The sequence below is a fragment of the Crocodylus siamensis genome, chromosome 9 (assembly GCF_052110815.1).
Source record: "Crocodylus siamensis isolate JL-2025a chromosome 9, ASM5211081v1, whole genome shotgun sequence".
Taxonomy (NCBI): domain Eukaryota; kingdom Metazoa; phylum Chordata; order Crocodylia; family Crocodylidae; genus Crocodylus; species Crocodylus siamensis.
In genome coordinates this window covers 49,858,821-49,879,667 of record NC_143403.1, presented here as the reverse complement: position 1 = coordinate 49,879,667, position 20,847 = coordinate 49,858,821, and the positions used below count along the sequence as shown (strand labels likewise).

Below are 20,847 nucleotides of genomic sequence, written 5' to 3'. Positions count from 1 at the left end.
CATCCCTTTCCCTCCCAAAGACAAAGGAAAAAAAAATTGCTTTGGAATGATCTAAAGCTCTACAGAGTTAAGTCACCAAAGGCTAAACCAGGTGAAAGAATAACTACATGGCAGGAGTGTAGCTAAAGTTTGAGTGGGAGGAGAAGAAAAGCTACACCCACTTGGTTAACTTGTCACTGTCAACACACTAGTCTCCACAACTAACCAAATCCCAGGAGGTAACCAGAACAGTTGCACAGTTCCAGCAGATTTCTGTAACCAACTATACTAGCCAAGACTGGAACAGGGCTCACATTCTGTCTCCCCCCCACCCCAGATTTCAGTCTCCATAGGGCAAACACAGGGTCGTTTAGCCTTTTATACTAGGATTTTGCATGCAACAGGATAGAATTTGCCATTTTCCAATCCTCAACCCCGGTGAAGGCAGGGACAGTACATGATGCTCTTGACTGTGCACAAAGCTTGCCAGTGCACTCAGGAAGCTGATAATGAGCTATATGTATACCTACCTGATGGAGGTGCCACAGATGTGAATGGTTTTATGTTAGAAACAGATTTAGCACAGTGTCCCAGAGGCTAAGCTTCTGGATGTGTGCCAAGTTGTTTCCATCTTCTTTCCCACCAGGCCATGGAGGAAACAGCTTCTGGTAAGCAGAGTCCTTTCAATCACTAGAAAGCTCTCAAAGTTAGCCAGCCACTATGTCCCCCAGCCACTGAGGAGCTGCTCACGGGAACATGACCCCTTCCTTCTGAACAGCAGGAGGAATTTCTGGGGAGGGAGTCCATCTCCTGAGCACTAGGGAGAATGGTCCCCACAATAACAGCCTCTTATCTTGCCACATGCATCTTTGGGTGGCAGTAGAGATGGTGAACGCCAATGACACTAGGCAGTGGAGTCAAAAACAGGGACCAGCTCCTGGGAAAGAGAAGGGAGCAGCACCCTATCGAAGTGAGACTGGATGCAAGTCTAACTCTCAGAGCACCAGGCAACAGATCACTTAACTCTCAAAGCTAAAAAGTATTTTTCAGTAACCACTTCTTTATGGGACAGCCCAGATGTGGAGCTACTGTACAACACACATGGCTGTGAGTAAGCCCATTTTGCAGGGTATGCACTTGTCCAAGCTAACTAGGAAACTTTCCCAGGCAAGTGCCAATGTTCTACCCAAACTAGGCATTCTCTTTGGAGGAGCTGGATTTCCTCAAAAATCTAGCCTCCAAAATGCCTTTTCTTCTTGGATCTACAGCAAGATCCGACAAGACTCCAAACTTTTCACTGATGCTACTGGTAGCCCCACTGTCAATTCCACCCTAGCATGCTTGCGATTTTTATGCTCTTCCTTGCTGCTGCTCAAAGCTGTTCCTCAGAGGTGATAATGCTAATGGAGGCTGGGAATGGGGAAGCCAGCACAGTACAAACAGCTTCCCCTTAAAGGGCCCAGGAAGCTTAAGGTACTATTCACCTTCTGCACACGAGATGAAGCTGGGGCAAGGCTACCAAGCCAGAGATCAATACAAAGAGAGAAAGCTTCTTTAAGTCCCAAGACAGAATGCTTGAAGGCTTCTTAGAGCTTCTTAGATTTTGCCAATAGCCAAGGAAGGGAGGAGCAGATTTTGCACATGGCTGTGTTTCTGGACACTGGGATTTTCATATTTTCCTTCTTAACCCACCAGCTTAAGTCCTTTGGCTTCCTGCTTGCTCTGCCATACCTGAAAATATTAATAGCCAGCAAAGAGATAAAGAATAGAGTGTAGGAAGAAAAAGGAAATGGACCCTGAAAACAGCCAGACAAGATTGCACTGTCTGTTTAGAAAAGACCAGATCTTAGTGTGACACCAGGAATGGAAAGTAAATCGAGATTTAGAGCTCCTCTAGTGCAATCTGATTATCTGCTCTAAGTTACAACTGAAGTCTGTCTAATGGTTTCATTCAGAGAGGCAGGAAGGTGCGGCTATAGTAGCTCAGGCCCTCAGAAGCCAATGTCAATCATAAAAATCATTTAAAAAAAAAAAAAAAAAAAGAAAAAGAGGGTTGGCGGGATCACAGGAGGTCATCTAGTCCAACCCCTGCTAAAAGCAGGACCATCGCAACCAAGGCTTTGTCTAGCTGGGTCTTAAAAGCCTCCAAGGATTGAGATTCCACAGCCTCCCTAAGTAACCTGTCCCAGTGATTTGCTAACCTCCTCACAAGAAAGTTTCTCCTAATATCCAACAAACTTCTCTTGCTGCGACTCGAGACCATTGCTCCTTGTTCTATCATCTGCCACCACTGAGAAAAGTCTACTCCATCCTCTTTGGACCCCGCCCCCCCCAGGTTGAATTGAAAGCTGTTATTAAACCCCCCTTACTCTTCTCTTCACACTTCTCACCCAGTTCCCTCAGGCTATCCTCAGAAGTTGTGCGCTCCAGCCCCCTCACCATTTTCATTGCCCTGCACTGGATTCTCTCCAATGTGTCAACAGCCCTTTAGTGCGGGGCCCAAACCTGGACCCAGGACTAAAGATGTGGCCTCACCAATGCCAAAGAGAGGGGGAGAATTACTTTCTTCGATCTGGGACCACTCCTACTAACGCAGCCCAGTATGCCATTACTCTCTGCAACAAGGGCACACAGTTGGCTCATACTCATCTTATCGTCTGCTGTAACCCCTAGGTTTTTTTCTGTAGAGCTACTGCTTAGTCAGTCCCCAGCCTGTACCAGTGCATGGGATTGTTCCATCCTAAGTGCACCATGTTGCACTTGTCCTTATTGAACCTCATGAGACTTCTTTTCACCCAATCCTTCAATTTGCATAGGTCTCTCAATCTACTACTCCACACAGCTTGGTGTCATCTGCAAACTTGCTGAGGTACACCTTATTCCATCTTCCAGGTTGTTGAACAAAACCAACCCCAGGACTGATCCCATAGCACTCTGCTTGATACCAGCCACCAAGTAGACATTGAGCCATTGATTACTACCCTTTGATCCCAATGATCTAGCTAGTTTTTTTGTTTGTTTGTTTGTTTGTTTTGGGGGGGAGGTTAATCCACTTTACAGTCCATTCATCCAACCCGTACTTCCTTAGCTTGCTTGCAAGGAAGTTGTGGGAGACCATATCAAAAGCCTTGCTAAAGTCAGTAACTAGTAATTAAATTTGAGTCCTGGATAATGGTAACACAGAGATGAGGCTAGGATCCCTACCAGGTAGGGGGAATGACACGGTGTATTTATTCAAAAATAAGTGGTGCATTTATTTTTGAACAAGCAGGCAATATGAACAGGGTAGAAGCATGCAGACTATACCCAAGCACAGCGATCCAACAATGATAACAGAGGTAGTGTATTACATTAGGAGGCAGGGTCATTCTACATTCATTGATTTTTTAGAAGCTCTTAATAAAGAGATAGTTTAGTTTTGCAATCTACTGAGTTAGTGTGCATCTTCAGTGGGATTAGAACACAATAACTGTACTGGCATACTGCAGCAGTACTTTGAAAGCCAGTCCTGAAGCATGCTTAGAAAAGGCAAGCTTATGAAGTGGAAAACTTGGTTTGAAATAGGGAGAGAGGGAATCAAGTGTAAAAGGACATATTTGCTCTAACATGGAAATCTGCATATTGGCTACCATGCTATTGTCTAAAGCAACGGGCTGGCAATGGGGAAGAGGGAAATGCTGGCAGCATGGACTTGTAAGAGGAGTGATGAGGTGCTTAAAGCCAATGAGCAAGATGACAAAAAACTATGCAGGTGAGATAAATACTCCCTCTTCTAGCTGCACATAAGGTGCAATCAAAGTCAGGATCAACAGCACTGTTTCATGAAGGTAGCAAAGCTCTCTTTATTAAAGCCATCTGCCTTGTAAGAAGCCTATAAAGCCTCCATGAGCCATAATTACAATACACAAAAGGCAAAGTCTAAGAAAATTCCATGGCAATTACATGGAGAAGGGATGTCAAGTCTCCACAGCTTGTTTCAACTCAAAGGGGCCTAAAACACTAATCAATATCAATCTTACATGGAGAGGAGCAAGAGCTCAAGCTAAAGGAAACAAAATAAGCTGTCACAGGAGGGGATGGAAGCCCTCCAAATGAGTGATAACTGGTGTGGCGTAAGCAACTCAAGAAAACCCATTGCCTTCCTAGAACAAGTCAAGAAAGATAAGCCCAGATAAGCAAAAGCTTTTGATAGAGATAAAATACAGCTATGCTGGAAAAAAGGAGGGCTGCAGAAGGGAAGTCATCAGGTAAGGAGGGTCTATTACATTCCATGCTAGGCTATACAACAGGCATGATATCAAGTGATCCAAGACTACACATGGCACACTGCTGATACATGACCCCTACCTACAGGATCTAACCACGGCTCCTGGCACTCCAGGTGGAAGCCACAGGTAGCCATGCACAATCAGGCCAGGAGGGAAGCTGCATGCCTTCATGCTGGACTGGCTTCATGCCAGCATGTGGGGCTCCCAGCACTGCAGGTAGGAGCCACGCACTGTTGGCTTGGGCTAGGCTGGCTCTGGGCCTCCATGTGTGGCTCCCCGCTGGAGTTCCAGGAGCCCCACCTAGAGGTATGGAGCCAGTATGGCCTGATGGCATGCGATTCCCCATGGCTCCTGGCAATCCAGTGGGAGCCACACAGCACTGGGCCACCATACACCATTGGGCCTGGCTGGCTCTATGCTGCCATGTGCAGTTCTTGGAACTAAGCTGGAGCCACGCACTGCCGGGGGGCTCCACCTACCATGGGCCACGAGTGCCCCAAGGGTCTGCCATTCACTGCTGCTGCCGGCAGGGGCTTTGCGCCATGGGGTTGGAGGCGAGGGTGTGTGGCAAGAGGCCCACACATGTACCCCACAAGCCCTGCACCCACCCCATACAAGAGAAAGATTTTATTTTGAACTATTATGCAATCACCTCTATAAATCACACACACCAGGACAAAAATATTTTTTGAAATAAAATTAAAATGTTATAGTAGGTGTTAGATTTTTAGTATAAGATTTGTTTTTTTCCCAGATCCAAGATGGCAACCCCCACTCCAAAAAGGAGTACTTGGGGAGAGGGGGGCAAGGGGGACTTCTAGTGGCAAAGTCAGGAGTTAGAGGCAGGACTTCTGGCCCTGAGATGGCGACCAGGGGGTGGGGCACCTGTCAAGAGGTGGGGCTACTCTTGCAGTTCTCAACAGCTCACCAAAGCTTGTTAAACAGCCCTCCAGCAAAAAAGCCCACCCTGGAGCTAGAAAGATGCTGATACTACTCACCACCTTAAGCACCTGGCACTAAGTCATAAAGCTATTGGGTGTAAGGTCCAAGATAAATGTTTCCACATAGTAGGATTGGCATAATTCCAGCTAGGGCTTGAAGACTACTATAAGCCTACTTTGAGGAGATGCCTGCAAGTGGTCACGACCTTGAGTTCATTTCAGTTCCTCTGGCACATCTGAAAATTGAAATTATTAACACTGAGTCTGAAAGAATTTCCAGTTCAGTTCAATTCCTACCGTCTTTTATTCCCATCTATTTTCCTCTCCCTGTCCTACAGGACAGCAGACTCTTAAACAGCTACTGATATTTGTGGCAGATGTGACTACATTTTCATGAGCAATAGTTTGAACCCAAGAGGTACCAAGACCTTGTGTTCCCAATAACCCCAATCCAATAGTCAGGCTTTGTTTATCATATACAGCAAAAGCTCTTATCTGGCATCCCCCAGGAATGGGGGATGCCGGTTAATCAGATGTGCACCGTCTGGTGCACTCCCTGGTGTCACTGGCATTGGTGCCAAGGGACAGGGAAGACGACAAAGTAAAGCTCAGCTTGCCACGGCAAAACTGAAAGTCCCCTGGAAGTGGTACTTCCAGTTTCACTTTTGCCGCATCCCTCAGATGACGGTTAGTAGAGTTTTCTGGCTAATAAAGTGCCGGTTAACACAGCTTTTGCTGTACTTACAAATATAGATCCAATTCAGAAGAGGTTTGAGCACTGACTGCTGTCTTTGGCTACTGTTCAGTTCCAAAGCTAGACTATTTCTAGTAGTACTATGACATCTTCATACTGTGGAGGCCCCCGGTTTCACCTAAATATAGTTTTTTTATTTTTATTGCTTCAATGTCCAATTTGTAGTTCTAATTGGAGAGGAAGGAGGGGGAGAATAAGAGGACAAAGAGATGCACAGGAATTGGCAGACAAGGGGCCTAAAACTGTTTTTAAAAATGTAGCCAGTTTTCCAAGTGAATCAGTGTTCCTTTGATGTCAGTCATGAAATATTCAGCTTTACAAGATCCCTTATCTTTTGATCTAAAGAACAGCATCCCCTGCACATACATCTTGAGTCTGTTAATAAAAGTGGATTTAGTCGAACATTTGGCTGCCAGGGTAGCCACATGAAAGAGCCAAGAATCAGTTTGATAGAACCTTTCAGAATATGCTGCTCAGAAAACCAAGAAGCAGATTTCCTATAGTTAATGGAAAGCACAGTGGACATCTTGTCACAATCAGTGAGGATGGCAGAAAACCATGGAAGTACCCAAAGCATCTTCATATCAATAGAATGAGTTGTGCAAGACAACTAAGCTATGCACCAAAAATGGCCATAAACTGTAAATGCCTCAAATGCTTTACTCTGTCAGTCAGACTAGGGACCTACCCAAATCGCAGCAGCAGTTCACAGGGCAACAGTGCCTTTAATCTGGCTCTTTTCACCACACACCCCCTTCCCCTACCAGAGTGGCTGAGCAGCAATTAGTGCTGCAACTTTTGCCTCAGTCACTCAATGATGGTGTGGGGCAGCAAAAAGAACAGGATTTAAGGTGCTGTGAACTTCCACAGGGATTTAACTAGGTCCCTATCAATGGGCAAGCCGTTCAGTGACAATAGGCAGGTCCCAAAAAGATTATGATCTTAATAAGTCATCTATTAACATCCTCCGACACCCACAGAGAATATCTAGTGTGTGGCAGTGCTATACACTAGAGTAGGGTTTGAAGAAGATTATCACAACACAAGCAAGTCTTCTCTAGAGCTCCTAACACTGTTACCACCAGGAGCAACAGAAGGAGTTTTAAAGAAGAGTCTAAACAGCCTTAGCGAGAGACAAAACAAAGCCCTGAAGAGTAAAAACACTCTTTACTAGCATCATGGTTACAACACTGATCTTCAACCTCTGGATAAACAGACAGACCTGAATTTGGTATTTGTCTGGAAGGAGTATATTTTGGTTACATTCCAAGGCAATATTCAAAATAGCAGCTTTCTTTGTCAAGGTGAGCTGTAAACCTTGCCCAGATGGACAAATGGAAGTCAGCACCATGATAAGCTTGACCCTTTGGCTCACCATAAAGCAGACATCCTCACCATCAACACAACACCCTTCATTCTCAGGCTATCTGTACATGAAGGAGCATGTAGCAGGACTGAAAACTGCTATTATTTACACAGGAGTCATCCACCCCCACTGAGAAAGTTTAGCACAAGAACATGGCTTCAGGACTGAAGGCAGTAGCAACTTTTCCAGAGAGAAAGTCAACATCTATAAGCCTGAAGTCAAGACTATATACAATAAATTAGGAGTGCATCAGAAGATATTTTCTTGGCTGATACCAATAGCCAATTATTCACCAGGCATATCAGCTGATACTGATCCAACAGCGGATTTACAGGAGCACAGCCAGGCTGTGTGGAGAGCAGCACCCTGGAAGTAAGTCTGTGGAGGGGAAAGCGCATGGGGGGGAAGATCAGGGCCCCCACGGTGAGGGAAAGTGGGGCAGGGAGTGGGACAGAACTGCAAGCAGCTCATCCAGAGGGTCAGTGTCCCAGCACTTAAAAATAGCAGTGGGGTTGCTTGAACTAAAGCTCATCAAAGCAAGCAACCTGCCTCTGCTCCATCACCCCAGACATGCATGGGTCTGGGGGAGCACATGCCCCATCACACCTCTCCCAGGGGTGCATGTAGCAGCAGGGAGCCACTCCCCACCCCCTGGATGAGCTGCCTGCGGTTCTGTCCCGCTCTCTGCCCCAGCCCCAGAGTCCCACTCACCATCCTGCCTGGGCAGCATCCCCAGCCCCAGCCCTTCCCTCACTGTGGGGGCCTTCACCTGCCCCCCACCCATACCCCTTCCCCTCTACAGACTTACCTACAGGTCACTACCCCCCATGCTGCCCAGTTATGCTCCTGGCTGCCTGCATGCATGTGGTGACCAGAAAACCCAGCCAAAAGGCGTATTTTATTTAATCGGTACTTCTACGCAACTAAATTTCTTTTGCTCTGGTTCTATTTTAGGTTTCTCTTGGTTGTGACCTCTGATTGCCAAATAGTGTTGCACATCTTGTGTTACTGGTTGCACTTCTAATTCTAAGAACTGCTTTCCTCCCAATGTGAGGACCATCACATGGACAGAGTAAACACAAAGGTCATAAGTTGTTTCCACAGAACTATTGCCTTCAACCAACCCAGTGGCACTACAAAGAGAAAGCCATAGTACAAGTGATTTTTCATATCACACAGTTCAGTGAACAGCCAGATAGTAACAGCATATTGCAAGTAAGTCATACTGATTTGTTATCTTAGCCAATATCACCCTTCATCTTGTAATAAACTCCAGGCTGTTTACCTTCAAATCATTATTAAGAATTTCATTCTCCCACTGAGGCCCCACAACACAGCAGCCTGGCATTAGAAAGACCTTGCAGCACCTGCTCACAGTCTAGTAGGCTCCACAAAGAGGAGAAGCACAGAGGTTGATGGCTTCATAAAATGAATGATTCATGTCACTGACTTCATTTGATGGCAGGGAAGTGAAACATCTCTCCTCGCAACTCAGCTTTCACTGCTCTTATGCACAAGGGGAAAAAAATCTCCCACTTACCAGCCAATTTTATACACCCACACAAGACCAAATCTTGACAAGAGCTGCAAGAATGTGTTAGCTATCATCACAGGAAGGAGGAGAGAGTTACAACAGGAACACATGGGAAGCCGACAGCAAACCTGCAGGTCTACCTGGGCTGCTGCTTGTAGAAGCAAGCATGAATTTGAAGCCTGGGGGGCTGCTGCGCTCTGTACAAGAGATCAGGTTTAGAGTTTCAAATCCTGCTTCTCAAGAAGTGAAGGGCTTATAGGCTGCTTGCAGGCCAGCTTGAAGTTTTAGTTACAGATATCAGGCCAGTTTGGCCTTGCAGGGAAAGACAGTCACGCATTATACACACTGCCTTACATTCAAAAGCTTGTCTAGCTTAACCCACCTCCCTAGTCGGTCCAAGAAGCGACAATGCCCTAAGAAGCCCTTGCCTCTTGCATAATTTCTGGACTATCGCAGCAACAACACTGCTCTTACGCTGCCACCACCCTCCACATACAGGAGTGCCAGCAGCACTGGACATGCAGATAGCACAATACTCTGCTCACCCGGGACGGTTACTGGCTGTGCCAAGGGCCTAGAGCAGCAAGACCACAGCTCTCTTCTGAAAAGAGGGGTTTAAGGAGCAGGCAGGAGACGCCAGAGACCGCACGGGTGCAACAGGGTGGGGGAGCCGGGAAGTTGGACCCTGCCCCTCTAAGCCACAGGCAAAGTGACCGCAGCTCCCCAAGGAGGCACCCCGACTCCGACCCCCGGCCGCAGACACAAAAGCAGCGATTCCGAGCCGGGGCCGCGCAGCCCGGGAAGCCCCAAGAGCCTCTCGCGGGTGGGTGCCCGCAGCGCCACACCAGGGTGCGGGGCAAGCCTCAGCACGAGGCGCCCCCGGAGGAGCCGGGGCTTCCCGCGCGCCCAGACGTCCAGCTCCGTCCCGCTCCCGACACTTCCTGCCCGGGCGCCGCAGCCCGACCCCGAGCGACTCCAGCCCCGCCACCCGCACAAGTCACAGCGGCGGCAGCTCCGCTCCTACCCGGCGGCCCACTGCTGCTGCTCCAACTGCGGCCGCCGCTGCCCCGACCCAACGGAAGTGAGAGCGCGGAGCTGAAGCGCTTCCGGGTCACGCGCGAGGGGCGGGCTTGTGGGAGGGAGTGGGCGTGTCCCGCGTCCCGCTCCGCTCCAGTGGGCCGCGCGGCGTAGCGCTTTGCAGGCGGGCTGCAGGCGGCGCAGAGCCGCCGGGTGCGCCGCCGCCCCAGATCCATGCCCCAGTGCCGGGGCATTCGGGGGCTGTGGGGCACCACAGACCCGCTCCCGAGCTGTAGGTGGGGCGCGGAGGATGGGTGGCAGGACTGTCCGACCCATGCACAGGCCCCGCGTTCATCTGGCCTGCGGCAGGGCAGAGACCTGCGCACCGCTGCTTGACTTCCAAAGAAAAACCTACAGCCCTCCCTCCATTGCCGTTGGTGCAGCCCAGTAAGGGAGGAGACTTTAAAGACAGGGATATGAGGTATTTAGTAAGGAGTAAATGAACGCTGGGTTAGAGGCCCGTGTCCGGTTTTGGGGGCCCCACTACAGAAAGGATGTGGACAAATTGGAGAGACCCCAGCAGAGGACAGTCAAAATAGTTCGGGGCCTGGGGGACATGACTTCTGAGGAGAGGCTGAGGGACCTGGGCTTATGTAGTCTAGACAAGAGGAGACCAGAAGGGGATTTAATAGCAGCCTTCAACTACCTGAAATGGGGTTTGCAAGCAGATGGAGCTGGCCGGGTCTCAGTGGCGGCAGATGACAGAACAAGGAGCAACGGTCTCAAGTTGCAGCAAGGGAAGTTTAGGTTAGATATTAGGAGAAACTTTCTCACGTGGAGGGTAATAAAGCACTGGGACAGGTTACCCAGAGAGATTGGACTCTCCATCCTTGGGGGCTTTTAAGACCTGGTTAAACAAAGCTTTGGCTGGGATGATCTAGTTGGGGATGGTCCTGCTTGGAGCAGGGGGTTGGACTATATGACCTCCTGAGGTCCCTCCCAGCCCTCATTGTGATTCTATGACTTTACTCTGTAGTAGAAGAGAAGTGGAGACATGATGCAGAGCCTTATACTAGTGTAACTCACACTGGCATAGTTGCCCTGCAGAAAGTGAGGAGCATCTTCTAGACACCTGCATAAGTTAAACTGATAGACTAATTCAGTGGTGCTCAACCTTCTAGTCCCTCAGGCTGGATCACATGGACAGGTTTGGTTTATGGGGCTCCCCACAGGCCCGGAAGTTTGGTGGCAGGGGAATGGCAGCAATGTTAATTGATACGGCTCTGGAAGCCACCAGTAATGCTGCCACTGCTCCTGCTGTTCAATTTCCAGACCTGTAGGGAGCCCCATGGGTCAGATGACAAGGTCCCATGGGCCAAAGGTTGCACACCACTGGACTAGTCTCTTAGGTCTGCTCCTCTAGTTAGTTTAATCCCAGGGCAGTCTTTTGGTCAAAAACAGTTTAGCTCCCCTTCTCCCTAGCAGCTAGGCACTGGAACAGCTCTTACCATGGGTGGCTAGTCTGGAAGAGCTGGTCCTGTGTCTTTTTGCTATGCAGTAAATTCCAGAGTACATTATTCTCACATTGTATCATGTGCTTGTGCCCTCAACAAGTAAGAAATTAACTACAGATAACAGAGCCATAGACTTGCTTCCCCAGCATTTCCACCCATGATTTGAAAGCACAGTCAAGAACATGAGAATTGCTATTGTCTGTCAGATGTATGGTCCAGTTTGCCCAACTCCTGGGCCACACAAGGGCAGAGTGTGGATGCTGAATGGGAGAGTATCTGGGTGTGACCAGGGTATTTTTCCACTGTTCCTCTCTCACTTGCAGCCTCCAGTATTTAAAGTCTAAGAAGTTCTGATTCAGAGGCTGTAGCCCTGACTCCTGTTTGTGCTCAACAACTACGGATGTGCCTTTCCTCCAAGAATCTGCCCAATCCCCTTCTGAATCCGTCTAAATTGTCAGCTTCCACAACACCTTGTGGCAAGAAGTTCCACACTAATTGTAAGCTGTGTGAAAAATAGCTTCTTCTTGTTGGTTTTAAACTTAGTGGCTACTCATTTCATTTTGTGACCCCTAGTTCCTGTATTGTGAGGAGTGGCCGTGGCTACATGAGATGCTGACTGCACAGTAGCCTGATGCTACAGCGCAGTAGCATTGCATGGCAACAACCGTGGTGCAATGCTACTGTGCAGTTTTATTAAGCTACTGCACAGTAGTGTCACAAAAAAACTGTTCATTGGTGCTACTGTGCAGTAACTCAGGTTACTGTGCAGTCAGCATCTTGTGTAGAGGTGGCCAGTAAATAATAAATCCTATTTACTTTCCCTTCACCGTTTAGCATTTTGTAAATCTTTATCATGTGCTCCCTTCCTGCCAAGTGTCTTTTCTAAACTGAGTAAGCTTCAAAGTTGTTAAAACCTATAGGTACTTGGGTGTGATATTTACAGCTTTTCCATCATGGAAACACTACATTCAGTCAGTGAAAGCTAAGGCAGCCCAATCGGCAGTGGCCATAAAGAAATGTTATGAAACCATAGCAGGAGAATCAGTCCAAGCTCCCATATTAGCACATAAAGCCAAAGTTATGTCTCAGATCCTGTATGGTGCTGAAGTATGGGGCTATGTTGCCAGTAATGATGTAGACATACCTCAGAATAAGTTTCTCAGGGCTCTTATGGGTCTTCCTCCTCCAACTTCCACTTCTTTCCTGAGATGAGACGGGATTAGATTCCATTGTAACTAATTATTATTAGGATGGCAGGATTCTGATTTAAAATCCTGCCTCTTCTACCATCTCGTCTGCTCAAATTGTACTATATAGAAGACATAAAAAATCTCCCTTCACTTCAATCTCCCTGGCTAGCTTTTCTCTCTCGTACTTTTGCATTTTCTGGGAGGGGACATTATGTCAAAAACAATGAAAGACTCTTCTTCCCCAGAGAAAAGGTCTGGGTTTTCCAGAGGCTCCGAGATATTGCCAGGCAGAATGATTTTCCAGTGGCCAGGGCTGTCTGCATCACCCCTCTTTATATTCTTTGAAAATTAGATTGGGGGAAGAAAGGTATTTATAGCTGCATCTCAGAAATAAATCGTAAGCCTCTTTGACTAGACTCTGGACTGAACAGAGGCCCACAGCTATTTTGGCTGGATGTAGACTTTTCATTCCAAGGGCTAAAAGATGTTGCCCAGCCTGTCTAGGAATTTTGGAAACGCTATTCGTTACATCTTAGAATGTCCTCTATATAATGACATAACGGGAAAGTATTTATCACCGTTCTTGCAGAAATTGACCTCTTAAATAGAGAGAAATTAATATGGCTCCTCCAGCAAACAGATCCATATTTAGTAAACCATCTTGCAATTTTGGCTTACAAGACTGAAGCGATCAGAATTAAACATCCTTTACTATTGATATGACTGATAAACTTTATCACTATATTTGTTTTTTACTGTGTTAATTCTGGACCTATGCACAACACTTTTATAGACTCATGATCTGATTTATCACCATATTTGTACTTGATTATGTTAATTCTAGGAGTAGGGATAATGCTGTTATAATGGTTGGCCCTATTTTATTATTATACTTGCATTTCTGTGATTTTTATTTAAATTTATATTATGGCTGTCTGTCTGTTATGTTGTTTTTGGGAGCATGGCTTTCAGCCAGAATCCTTAATAAATTGAATTTAATTGAAACTGAGTAGGCCTTACCTCTTTAGTGTCTCCTCACATGGAATCCTCCCCATATCACTAATTACGAGTAAAGGTAGTGGTATGGAGGGATTCTTACACTAAGAAGAGTAAGGGAAGCAACAGGGGGTCACTGGGAGACTCTGGGACAGTGATCTAGAGCAGTGGTGCTAAGCTCGCTGGCTCTGTGGGGTTTGGTCTACAGGTGCTAATCAGCATGTCAGTGCAACCCCATGACCAGGCACAAGTATGATCCAGCGTGCAGGCCCGTCATCCTGACTGCAGGAGACCCCATGGATCTGGAAGTCTGGTGGAAACTAACGATGGTAGCATTAACTGCCACAGCTCTGGGAGCAATTAACACTGCCACCCACCACTCCCCCACTGTCAAATTTTGGATCTGTGCCAAGCCCTCCCATCTGGATGACACAGCTCCATGGGCCAGAGATTGCACCACTGACCTAGAGCTAAGGACCACAGTGGAGGTGGGTCATTAGGTAGGCAAGAAGCTGGAGAAGGATAGGAGGCCCATAGGACCTGTGAGGAGTCAAAAGGAGGACAGGATGAAACACAAGGGAGCAAAAACAGCTTGGAGGGTGGGACTGGCAGAACACTGGGGGCGCAAGTGGGGTTCAGGGTCAGGAACAGAGACTGAGGCAAAAGGGGCTGGGCAGTCGGGCCACAAAATAATTAACGTAGAGGGAGGGAATTAAGTGGGAATAGAGGGAGCTGAGGGGTAGGGGAGACAGCTCAGCTAAATTTTTTATTACCAAAATACTTAGTGCATGTGTGTGTTTTTGTGGGGAGGATAGGGGTGGCTTTAAATGCAGACTGCTCTGGTCTTTCTGAGAGAGCAATGCAGTACACTCAATATATGCCTAGGACAAGGCTTCACAGTATAATTGAAGTTTAATGCCCATGTTGCCCAGATCCTGTCCTTATTCATCATACTCCATTCCTGATCACTTGCTGCTTGTTCTTTAGCAAGGCGCTGTTCCTGCCATCGCTTGTCTCTTCAGATTTTCCTCATCACCTGAGAGAAACTCTTCTCATGAGTCCAGCTTTCCTGGATTCCTCTGCATGACATACTCTGTTTTGGGTTTTCCAAGGTTACTGTCACATTGGTACCTAACCCAACCCCTATGTTGAAGCAGAAAGCTCCCAGTTTCATTTTCTCCTCTCTCCTGCTTGCTGGACTGGCTCTCCTCTCTGTTTGCACTTTGCTTTGTCTGTCTCCATGTCTAGATTTACTTTACAGTTATTGGTGTATTTGATACTCCTGTATTTGATAAGAGCCTTGCATATTCCATAGTATAAGGCAGTTTGTTAGGGCAGAGGGCTTGAGGGGCAGCCTGTTAGTGTGAAGTTTGGTTTAATCTTTGATGTGAAGTTTGCTAAAGGTGTGTTATGTTTCCATTTGGATTCAGGTTTTGATCTGACATTCAGCAGGGGAAGTTAGTTGGCTGCATTCATTGAAGTTGCACCAAGTTTGTGCTGCTTTTTGACATGCTGTGTCAAAGAAGGGGATCACCCCAGTTTTGCTCTGGGATGAGTTTGGAAATACAACTGAGACCTTGGTGTGTCTGGGCTGGTGTGTGTTGAGAACTATGCTTCTAAAATGCTCCTTTCTTTCAGACCCTGTTTTAGGGAATCCAGGATTGTGGCCTTCTCTTGGCTGACCTGCTGAGATCAGATTTAGCATGTTTCTAGCGAGGGAACATTTCTTAGAAGACCACCTTGTGTGTCCTCATATGACTGGGACACCTGCATAAAGCAAGTTATGATGATATTGTTGCTGCATAAGATAGGCAGCTACATCGCTGAAGAAAAGGTGAGAACTGGAGGTGGGAGAAAAGGTCTGAAGCTGGAGGGTAAATACTAGCATGGACACAGGTGGGCATGCAAGCATGCAGCCCAGGAAAGCTAGGTGCCAATTCCTGAGTAGGGTGGGCACATATCCATGCCAGCACCTGTCAGAGATGCTGCAGTACAACACAGTGCTTTTGGAGGACAAAATTCCATATCAAATGTATTCTGTACTAACGGTCCCAAGTGCCACAGGCACGTGGCTGGTGCTGTTTGACACTATGTTTTACTTTACAAATATGGTGATAAATCAGATCATGAGTCTATAAAAATGTTGTGCATAGGTCCAGAATTAACACAGTAAAAAACAAATATAGTGATAAAGTTTATCAGTCATATCAATAGTAAAGGATGTTTAATTCTGATCGCTTCAGCCTTGTAAGCCAAAATTGCAAGAGTGGCCACAGGGAGGTTTTTTGTTTTAATGACAAGCCTCTTTTTCAGCTATCCCCTGCTAAACAGATTACACAGGTCTCCCACCTACTGAGGTCACTGCTGATAGTGGGTAGGAGGGCAGGTTGTGCTGGGAGAAGATGGGGGGTGCCAAAGGCAGTGGAGCACCAGGGCAGCCAGTTTGCATGCCCACTTCCAGCCAAGCATGGAGCATTTGCTGCTCTTCCAGCTGCTGCAGAGTGAGGCTGGCAGGTTTGCTGCAGTGTGATGGAAGGGAGAACAGCTGAGGCAGCTTCTGCTGTCATTTTGTTAGCATATGTCTGCTCCCTCAGAATGTTTCACCGACCTCCTTGCCCTCCGCTAGGGATGCTAAGGCCTGTGGGAGGTCAGTTATTATAACTGTCAGAAGGTCTCTCTGAGCTTGCTGTTTTCCTCCCCTTTTCACCTGGAGATCCATGAACGCTGAGGAACAATAAAGGGGAAGCTGCACAAGAACACTGGGAGGAGGCTGCAGGTGTTAAAGGACTGCAGATCTTAGAGAGAGAGGAGGGAAGATTCAGCAAAGTTATGTACCATTACATTGTCTCATCACCACAAGTCCTGATTGTTTTATCATTTATCATCCCTGGGTCTGATGTTGTCTTGTCTTGCGTCCAGTATTAACATCTTCATTAATGATTTGGATGATGGAATTGATTGCTGGCTCACTTAATTTGCAGACAACACCAAGTTTGGTGATCATTTGGTGGATACTCTGGAGGGCAGTGCTAGAATCCTGGATAAACTGGAGAAATGGCCCACAATCAATCAGATAAGATTTAGCTAGAAGTGCAAAGTCATGTACCTGGGATGGAATAACTGCATGCACAAATACAGACTGGGGAATGACTGGCTGGGGTGCAGTACTTGCAGAGAACGATCTGGGGGTTATGGTGGACCATAAGCTAAATAAGAGCCAACAGTGTGCTCTTGTTGCAAAAAAAGACAATAGCATCCTGGGTTGTGTTAACAGGAGTATCCATTGAAAATCAAGGAAAGTGATTTTTCTGCTCTATTCAACACTGGTGAAGCCTCACCTGAAGTACTGTGTCCAGTTTCTCCCTTGAAGAAGGATGTGGACAGTCTGGGAAGAGTCCAGCACAGAGCAACAAAAATGATCAGGGCCTGGGAGATGAGAACTGTGAGGAAAGGCTAAAAGAGCTAGGGTTATTTAGTTTGAAAAAGAGAGGACTGCAGGGGGATTTGATAACAGTCTTCAAATACCTGCAGGGTGATTATAGAAAAGATGGAGATGGGCTTTTTTCTGTGGCCCTAAGGGACAGGACTAGAAGCAATGGCCTCAAACTGCAGTAGGGGAAATTTATGTTGGAGATTAGGGGGGACTTCCTGACCATGAGGGTGATCAAGCATTGAACAGGCTACATAGAGAAGTTGTGGAATCTCCATGCTTGGAAACTTTCAAAAGCAGGTTGGATTTGACTGGAATGGTTTAGTCAAGGAAGATCCTGCTTTGAGGTAGGTCACCTTGTGTGGTCTCTTGCAGCCCTACTTTCCTATAATCCTGTGATCCTTACAGTGGCCCAAGCTGTAAAATACACAGCGGGAGCATTATTTAAAATACCTCAAAAAGCAAGGGGTGTTAGGAGTCCTGACCTGCACTGGAGCATGTTGCCAACAGGTATGGAACATTAGCCTCTAACGTTAGGGGAGCTTGACAGGATGATGGCAAAATCATGTTGGGATGGAACTGAAAACATAAAACAGCCTAGTAATCAGAGTGATGTGACCTTAAAATCCAGTATCTAGGAAACTGTCTGGAACAGAAAGATGTTGGTTCAATCAGTACCAACACATTCAAGTCCAGTTACCATACCAAGCTGTAGTTCTGAATTACTGGAAAAAGGAATAAGGGGAGAAATGGATTCCCACATCACATGTCAGTTCAGCCTCTGGCAGGTAGGTGTGCACATTCTAAACACCTATAAAATAGTCACCAACCAAGCCTACTGTGGGCTGCCCCAGCACAGAAACCACAGGGTCTGAACTCCCATTTCCCTTCTACAGACAGAATTATCAAGCTCAGGGTTGAGTGTCCCCAACAGAGCAGTCTGTGAGTTTTGCCTTGCTGCTGACTGTACTGTATCTAATCTATGCAAAATCAAAGGGATTTAAACTGTGAGGATTGTCAAACCAGCCCCTTTCACCAGCAGAAAGAGCACAAGAAACCAGAACTATTCTTAGCAGTATTGGCTATCCATCTGTTTTCGATAAGCAGTTCTCCCAGCCAGTCAGTTCAGCTCACCCCAGCCTAAACAAGCAGTTCCTCCCAAGGCCAAGCTTACTCCTGGTGTACCTCCACCTACTCTAATGTACCCCAGGAAGGAATTAAGTACCACGAGCATCATTTCAGCCATTCCCCATGGGCAGGCTGTGAAATACTGGTATTAGCTTTAGTTCTGATTCTCAATCAGGCTGTGCATCCTGAGGTGCCTTGAGATTGTTTCGAGAGTGCCACAGGGTACCACACAATGTTAGCGTTGTGAGGTGTACAAACATGATTCACAAGACAAACTCCAGAGATCTCAAGCAGGAATCCATAGTGTTAAAAATGGTTTAACCTGTTAGGGGCTTTCTGAGTTCTTTGCAGCAAAAGAATTGCTCTGTTATTTTTCCAGGGTCAAAAGATTAGTGAAAGCTCAGCGTTGGCATTTTCCAAGGGGAGCCTGGGGTCTAACAAGAGTTGCCTTGAGTCTGAATAGGTTGAGAACCACTGCTTTAGCTGCTAGGGGGGAGTGAGTGATGCTAGGCGCATCCACACATTGCCCTATGGCGATGTAGCTATGAACTTCATCACTGTGTGACATGCTATGTTGATCTAGCAATTGTATGTCTGCACATGATAGCCAGCTACACTGCTGTAGCAGCGCACTCCCTGGCTATAGCAAGCCACTATGGCGATATAGCCAGTAAGTCTAAGCGTCCACTGCCCCCACGCCACAGTACGGGTGGTTACTGTGCCATATTTTAGTACTTCTGCATAGCAAGTACTAAAACATGGCACAGTAACAACATCACCATAAGGTGATGTGTAGACATGCCCACTGAAAAGTGAGCTCCAGCCCTCCTGTATGCCCAGCATGGAGCTTGCCCCGACAGTCATTACAGTGCCCTCACATCTCCATTTCAGCACAGAAATCAGCTTGTTTGCTTAAAACACATACCCCAATTTTGGAGGGCTAATTTTTGAGAGAAAGGTGTATGTGGTATGTGAATAATTACGGTAAACAGCAAAACACCAAATGTGGTTAGAATTACAGAGACAACTGCCACATGCCAAGCCCTACCACCTTCACCTCTGTCAGAGATTAGGGACAGTCCTAATCTATTCTCCCTAGGTTCTTATCCTAGGACTAGCACTAGGACCACGCTCAACTGACTTTGGAAAAACAAATGCCTGTCCTCACTCCTAAATGGATGCATACCAGCTTATGCATTGTAAAACCTCTTTCCACCCCCATCACCTCTGTGTACCTTGTTTGCTTCCCAGGACTCTGCTCCTAAAGACCACTGGGACTTTGGTACAGAGAAATGACACAATTACTACAGAGTACATTTGAGTCCAAATTTTACTTCATAGTAAATTTGGAGACAGCCATGGCCCCCTTTGAGAAAGAGGGGTACAGCTTGGGGATTGCCCCAGTGCATGTGAGACAGGGGAGTGGGTAGGAATGGAAGCGCATATGGCCAGAGGGGAAATGCTTTCATGGGCTGGACAAGGGTGGTACTCTCCTCTATCACGGGCTGAGGAAGGGAGTAGATGAGATGAGGTAGATTGCTTCTGAATGTTGGCGGGGAAGGAGGTCTTCATGGGGGCATTGGTGGCGAGTAGAGGTCTTTATGGGGGCATTGGTGATGAGTAGGGGTGCATGCGGGTGCATGTGTACCCCCTGAGATCGACCGTGCACCCCCTGAAAGCGCCAGCCACGAAACTGGAAGTACACTTCTGGTTTTGCCGCTGGCTTGGCAATCGGCCCCTGGGGAATCACTCCCTGTCGGCGATCTGGTGCCCCCCCAAACTCAGGAGCCACCAGTTGCCCACGTATGGGGGTGAGGGGAGTTTGTTCTTTTCTTTTATTCTGTTTCTCTAATTCTTTGTCTCTTTACTGTAGGATGCCTTGAGCCTTTTTGGGAAGGGTGGCATGTAAATCTAATAAATATGACTCAAGCGCAAGTAGCAGATGTAACCAGCTCTCATGCTAGCTACATATACTGGTCCTATTAAAAGACTTGACCTCATGTCAAGGAGGGGCTGTTTGCATACACAGTGGAAAAGCTATTCTGGGATGAAACTGCCTGAGAACAGACACAGACACACAGCTGAAACCATGGTGTAGTTACTCCAGGTGTTTTGAAGGGTAGCTTTACCTCAGGGTGGAGTGACCTAGGTAAGGTGGTGCTTCATGTCTCCACCCCACTTTTACTGTGCACTGAAGTTAATCTGTAGTAAATGTATTGTAGTAAATGTGTTGCATGTCTGCACCCTGCTGGGCTATTCAGGGAGTAATCACAAGTAGAAGCGACAGTCCCAGGAGAAGCTGTTGGGGGCACCGCTTGTCCATGGGACATTGTGATGGGTACAGGGCAACCAGTGAGTGGAGGAGCAAATGTTTTCTTCCTCACACAGAGGCCAGGGGCTGAAACACCCTTAGAAGGATCTCATGGCACCCCAGGATGCTGCAGGACCCTGACTGAAAATCACTGTTGTGTCATGTGACCATGAGTCAGGGCACTGGAGAGCTGTAGACATAAGTCTTCATTTTATAGCCCAAATGTGGGGCCAGTGCAAGGCACCTGGATTGACATCAGGTTATTTTAAGACACTTCATAGGTTAAATCTTTCCTGCTGGAGGACAGTGAACCACACCCTACAGTGCATGTCACCCTTCCCTCCCTGAAACAGCACTCAACACACCCCTGGGAAGAATTTCTTATTTACACATGCACACACACAAACATAATTTATAAA

The 20,847-nt window shown here is 47.1% G+C and overlaps 1 protein-coding gene across 8 annotated transcripts in view; it reads right to left on the bottom strand.

Annotated features, from left to right (window-relative positions):
• The window catches only part of AP1B1 (adaptor related protein complex 1 subunit beta 1), a 53,564-nt gene extending 43,602 nt beyond the window's left edge, over window positions 1-9,962 (bottom strand). For 4 of the 8 annotated variants that reach the window (XM_090064034.1, XM_090064040.1, XM_090064036.1 and 1 more), the window contains exon 1: window positions 9,867-9,961. The gene's annotated coding sequence lies outside the window, so the exon portion shown is untranslated. Of the gene's footprint in view, window positions 1-9,387; window positions 9,412-9,866 lie in introns of those variants that run through there. The other 4 variants (XM_090064033.1, XM_090064035.1, XM_090064038.1 and 1 more) reach the window with 3 other exon arrangements.
• Window positions 9,963-20,847: the final 10,885 nt, after the last annotated feature.